Here is a 6,664-nt window from a genome sequence, read left to right on the forward strand (position 1 = left end):
GGTTACAAATCCAAGCACCCTTGAGGGCCTGCTTCCCCCGAACACATTCTACATGCAACGTCATAGGAGGGTGGGCTAAGTGCTCTCTCCCAGTTTTTTTATTTTTATATATATGTAAATCCCTGTGTAATTATTCAAAGTTTGACACAGCCATTTGAGTTACTTGAAATGGCTAATATAAAAAGCATCCACACATGCATTTATACATCCACAAACCTATTTACTGTGTGTGCGTGCATGTAAGCAAAACCATGTCCATTCACAAATCCATATAATTGTATATTTCTGTTTTGAATAAAGGTGCGTTTTGTGAGGCTTTGTTAAAAAGATATAGCAGGAAGTGTAAATGGACCTCTTGATACTGTATGGCACTTCTGAGTTCCTTCCTTCCTGTGTTTGAGATGTCAGGCCTTTGAATGGGGGTCATAAATGTCTCCAGGAAAAGCTATTTCCACTCACAGCTGCTTAAAGAAGTCGTATTTTGTGATGCATTCCTTCTGGACATGAACTAAGCCAGAGAAGGCCAAGTGATGGAGAGATTGGATGATGTGAAATACTTGGGGAGTCTTCCCTCTGTAACAGAACAGTAGTATCTGACCACTTTTAATAGTGTGAAAATGTCAAAAGGGCCATTATTATAAAACTTAATGAATATTCTGCCCTTATGGTTAATCTCAGTCCTGTCAGTAATATGGTAATAAATATTTAGGGGAGCGTGGACGACAACATTGGAGTTATTTTAAAAAAAGGGGTTGGATTTCTTTCTTGGTTCCTTTTTACATCTGTTTTTTTTTAAAGCTATAAAAGTCCCATGATGTGATGTTCCACTATCTAAATACCTTACTCTTTGTTGTGTGCAAATGTTTTGACCTTTGAATCGTTTGCACACAATTTGCTGTACCATTAGTAAAAGGCATTGAATTCCCTTAATGCAATTAACTGATCAGTTCAGAGTTGATATGGATTTGTTTTCCAATGCTAGCATCTTTTTCTCCTGACACTATTGACATTTTAAGTGAGTTTAGATTTTTTCACAACATGGGAGGCTTTTATCTTGCCCCTCATTCAATACAATATGTGTTTGAAATACAAAATATAGACGTATTTTGATTAGACATTCCGTTTGACAAGTGGACAATGTGCTTAGTGGTACAAGTGAATGGTCTTTTTGGATGCATTGCAATTATTTGTCAAAGTATGAAGGCCATTGAATTTATTATGCCATCTTATTTCAGATGATTTCAAGTCTTTTGTAAGTCCTGACAACCAACATGCAGCAAGACTACAGGTAGGGGTGACAACCGCTGTATTCCAGACCTTTCAGGGTCTTATCACTTGAATTGTGTGATTGTTGTGAGATACATTTTGTTTTTGTAACAGTGAGGGTTATTAGGCTGCCATTTGTTCCTTTTTAACAAGAGAAATACATGGCGGTTGATCATGTTGCTCTATTTAGCTCTCAGAGCACCCAGGTCACATTTCAGATATTGGAATTATGAGCGGTGACAAAAGAATGGGATAGCCGCTCACTTTACAGCTATTTATGTTTTTAGGTCTGAAGTCTTTACAAAACAACTCCGGTGTTTGATTCAGACAATTGATTTAGTAAAAAGCAGCATATTGAAAAAAATATATATATATATATAAATAAATAAAAGTATATACATAACTTATTCCATATTCTTACTCATGAAGTAAAGATATAGTCTACCCACAACACTAACTTCTAAAAAAAAATAGGCCTGGGTGGGTAGTGTAAATTGTAAATTCATTCAAACCGTTAGTATTTATGGTGTTGTTTTTGTCTTATCCTGGGCTGTCAGGAAGCATTACACTGACAGGCTATTTTTGCTGTTGTTTCTTTAAGAATGAAATCAGTGTTTAAAAATAAGTCCTCGGGGACAGGAAAATAAGTATAATTTTTAGCCAATGGGGAGGGCCAGAGTGTTGCTGGCCAAAGCCCATAAAAATAATTTAAAAGGACAAAGGAATATCTCCTGCCCTTAAACACTCAGAAATATAATTTTCTGTGACTTGCAGTCTAGATATACCATTTTGAAATGACCTATGATGAATGTGATGTTGATAGCCCAGCTGTGAATGTAAAAACCTATTGTGATTGGGTATTTGTATGTAAAGGCCATTGGTTTACCAAAAAAAGGCATGTTTGCCTGTTCTTTTTGAAGTTTATCTTTAGCTTGCAATATTTTCTCAGTTTCTATATCAATTGGCTTTTGGTTACTGTCCCCGGCAATCAATTGTTATTCTCTCGTCAAACATACTATTTGTCTGTTTGTGTTTTCGGTATGCACTTTCAGTTAGATTTGGAGGGACAGTCAATCACAGTTTTGTCTGGTTAGATCTTTGCTTTCAATGTCACTGTCCAATCCACTGAAGAACTCTCACGTATGCAACAACACTGATGAAGGATGGGCATATGACTGAAGAAATATTTGAAAAGGTACTATGATCCTTCAAACCTATATTATCAATATTCTCACAGTTGAACCTATTGCATATCCAAACGAATGAACATTTACCATTTGAAAGATGCCTTTGCCTTCGACAGATGGCCATGAGCAAGCACAATATTTTCTTTGCTCTCGCATGCATTATCCTAAAAAAACAAACATGATGGAAATCTTGACAGATATAGACCATTGTCTCCTGGCAGTTTAGGGATCCTACTCTTTGCTATGTCTGTGTTTGTTTTAAAGGCTGCGTTTGCTTTATCTGGTTTAAATGCACAATCACACAGCAGAAAGTGATTGCATCCTTACTCAAACTGACAGCAACCAGAGTGATTTTTGCAGCTTATAATAAGGACCCAGTATAACGACTTGCTATAATAATGTTATAATTACATGGGTAATGATAGCTTATAGCAAGTGTTTAAAAATCAACATTATTTGTATCATAAGACACTTAAGGCTGTTGTGGAGTGTTTTATAAATACACTAAGGCTTTATTTGTGTGCCTACAGTAAAGTGTTAATACGTCTTATACTATCAGTAATCCGCAGCAATACCATGATTGAATGAATATTGAAATGTGATTTCTCTTCTCTTATGATGCATATTTATTGAGCACCGTCCTTAATGGGTCGACAGGAAGAATCTCTTTTGTTCCCCGTTTTAGGAGAAACACCATTAAACTCCATGGCCTGCATGCATGGATGGCATTAAGGCCCCTTTTGAAACCTTTTCATCCTTTTAATTTCTATAGACCCTCTGTTCAGAGGGGGAATGAGAAAGGACAAGAGCCGTGCCTTTTTTTTAAAATGTTCAAATATTTTATATTGTACTGTTGTTTTCATCTGAAGATGAGCCAAACGTGAGTCTCTCTGTCCTTGTGTCTCATTCTGCCCCTGAACAAGGCAGTTAACCAACTGTTCCTAGGCCGTCATTGAAAATAAGAATTTGTTCTTAACTGACTTGCCTAGTTAAATACAGGTACAATTTTTTAAAATATTTTAAAAATTCTATGTATTGACCCCTTCTCATTTCTCCTCCCCTCATTATTTTATGGCAACTGGGTGCTCTGCTTCTGCATTGAACACTTTCTTTCTAAGACCCAGGAAATGGTCTTGTTGTCTTTTTTGATGTAGAATGCTGTTAGTCACAGTTGGTTGAATGAACAAGGAAATACAATGGTCAAATGAGGGCCTGAAAGAGATGAGGGTATTGTATTTGAGAATTGTATTGTGTTGAAGAGTTATAGTATCAAGAATCGGTCTCACCTTTTTAACATTTATATTCAATGTTCAGCAACCCAACCCCAATGCTATGTCATATTTATATGTACCATTTGATCTCATAAGTTCATGAACTTTAGTTGATCTGTGATCAGTCATCTAAGGACAAAGCTTATATTTGTGGTGGCATTCGAGATGCCTGTGGAGACAACAATGGTTTATGGATAATCAGCTCTGTGTATAGAAGAAGCGCAGAGTGGACAGAGCGACATGTCTGAAACCTCCAGCCTGTGTCATGGAAAGTTCAGAAGGAACTCAACTCACACCTTGACCAAACACACACACTGCTCAGAATGAGGAAAGAACTGCCCTGGTCTGGGGATCAAATTACTGTACTTGTGGGGGAAGTGGTGGACTGGACAAAGACCACTCATGTGCATGTTTGAGTTTAGTTCATGTTTATATGGACCTTGTCCTGAGTTAAACCACATATCTAGTCTGAACACAGTTTGCTACCAATTCCTTTGGGATTTGGTTGATTTTGTATAGTTCTGAGAGGGTAGTTCAGTATCAAAGAATAATCTTGTTGGTTCTCTGAACCCAAAGAGCGGATCAGTCAGGCTGTGTTCTCCTCACAGAAGAAAGAAGCTTTGTTTTTATTGGCTGGACTGTGTTGAGTACTGCTGATGGACATCTGCTTTATTAGCATATGTGATCCCACCCCCAACGGAATCTGTTGGTGGTGTGATTTAAGTTTTGTCAATATAATCTTAAAGGGTCCACCAATTCAGCATTGCACTTACACACCTATCACACATACTAATTATGGTAAAGATTACCAAAACAAAAATTGGCTGCTACTAATGATAAGATAATCATTATTATAACATAATCCTAACAGTCATATTGTTAACACATTCTTAAATATAATAAACAAGCAATATACTGTGTATATATATATCCATGCATGCAGGCCATGTATGTGTATATATATATATATATATATATATATATATATATATATATATATATATATATATATATACATATATATATATACATATGAATATTGTAACTTGCTATAACCATTGGCTCTAGTTCCCCTGGAGCTCATTGGTGTGGGAATTCTTTAGAAGCAGAGTCATTCTCAGGTCGTTTCACATGGATCCCACCCATGCACACATTGCTGGCCCAAAAGATTACCATTAGCATATCTTCCTTTGTTACGCTAATAACATTAAATGGGGCTTTTCAAAGTTCAGTAGTGGTCTGTCTACCATCAATGTGGAATTTTCCACATTTTTTTTCAATGTAATTTGTTAACTTCACATCAAGGTTTATTGGTCACGTGCATACAGCACAGTGAAATGCTTGCTTGCTAACTCTCCTCAACATTGCCGTACAAGTCAATCATTTCAGCGTGTTCTTTAACATAACTTAAGTGTTACCAATTCTTTCTTTTTTTTAAAAACTATGATAACTTTAATGAATACACATTGATGAATGATTCAAACTTTAATGAATACGTGTTTCATTAGTTGCAAACATGTGGAAACATTTTGTAGCCATTACAATGTATATGCATTTATAACTTCTAATTGTATATTTCTAATAATCAATTGACCTTTTGGACTGTATAAATGATTAAATAGATATGTCATTTTATCCTGAGTGTTCAAATCACTGTTGGATTGCCATCTGTCACCAGAGCTCTGGGGTGTTTCCTGTTCGCACCATTTAATAGAATATGCTTAAATTAGCATATGTTGGACGTACCCCTTTTTAAAAAGCTCTGAAAGACTGATAAAGATCAAATGCAAAACTTTGGAGATCTCCTTCGACAGATATCTTCTATTAAAGTGGCCGTCGTAACCCGACCCCAATTGAGGAATGCACTCAATCACGTCTATTGTTTCTGGTTACATACAGTTCCTTTTTGTTAGATAAGTATGCTCTGGCTGAGCCGGGGCCACAGAGAGATAACAACAATGCAGATGAAACACCTAGCTCGGAACCCAGATAAATGTAAAAATCAAATCACATTTTATTTGTCACAAGCGCCGAATACAACAGGTGTAGACCTTACTGGGAAATGCTTACGTACACGCCCTTAACCAACAATGCAGTTTTAAGGAAATAGAGTTAAGAAAATAGTTACTAAATAAATTTAAAGTAAAAAAAAAAAGTTTTTAAAAAACAAAACAACAATAGTGAGGGTACATACATGGGGAACTGGTAACAAGTCAATGTACAGGTTAGTAGAGGGTCATTTGTACATGTAGGTAGGGGTAAAGTAACTATGCATAGATAATAAACATTGAGTAGCAGCAGTGTAATAGAAATCTGCTGGGCAGTTTCAGTCCTATAGACATGCGGTAATTTCAGTCAAATCAAAGTTTCTTGGTCTGGTCAGTCATTTGCAAAAAGGAATAAAATAACCTAACAGGTGTCAAATGTATAAACATCTAATAGATTTGCAAATACAAGGTGGTGAAGTAATAGACTTTTAAATATTAATTAATACCTTTTAATCTCTGAGAATCATGTCTCTTGTTTTATTGCGATATCTGTGGACTTTCCGGTTCTCACCGATTGTTTCCAAAATGCCTGCAGCTTTTATTAGATGGGAGATGTGTTGTGTTGATTGCATCTCTACTTTCCACTTCCTCCCACAGACACTCCCATATTTAGACTATTAGTCAGTACTTAATGAGGTCAACCAGAGCTGTGAATCAAGAAACCCAGTTAGATGGGGGTTAGCTTTAGAATGGCCAGCGTAAATATTATGGCACCAGGGCTGTGGCTCAGGAGATTAAAAATCCAGTCGATTAACTCTTTGCTTAAGTTAAAACACAGGAAGTTGGAAGATTTGTCACCAGCAGGTAGGTTTATCTCTTTGGGGAAAGGGAGGGAGGGGGGGGGGGTGTTGGTTTCTGCACAACTCAGGAATGGGGAAAAGGTTGGGGGGGT

This window comes from Oncorhynchus gorbuscha, linkage group LG10 (assembly GCF_021184085.1).
Source record: "Oncorhynchus gorbuscha isolate QuinsamMale2020 ecotype Even-year linkage group LG10, OgorEven_v1.0, whole genome shotgun sequence".
Classification (NCBI taxonomy): Eukaryota; Metazoa; Chordata; class Actinopteri; order Salmoniformes; family Salmonidae; genus Oncorhynchus; species Oncorhynchus gorbuscha.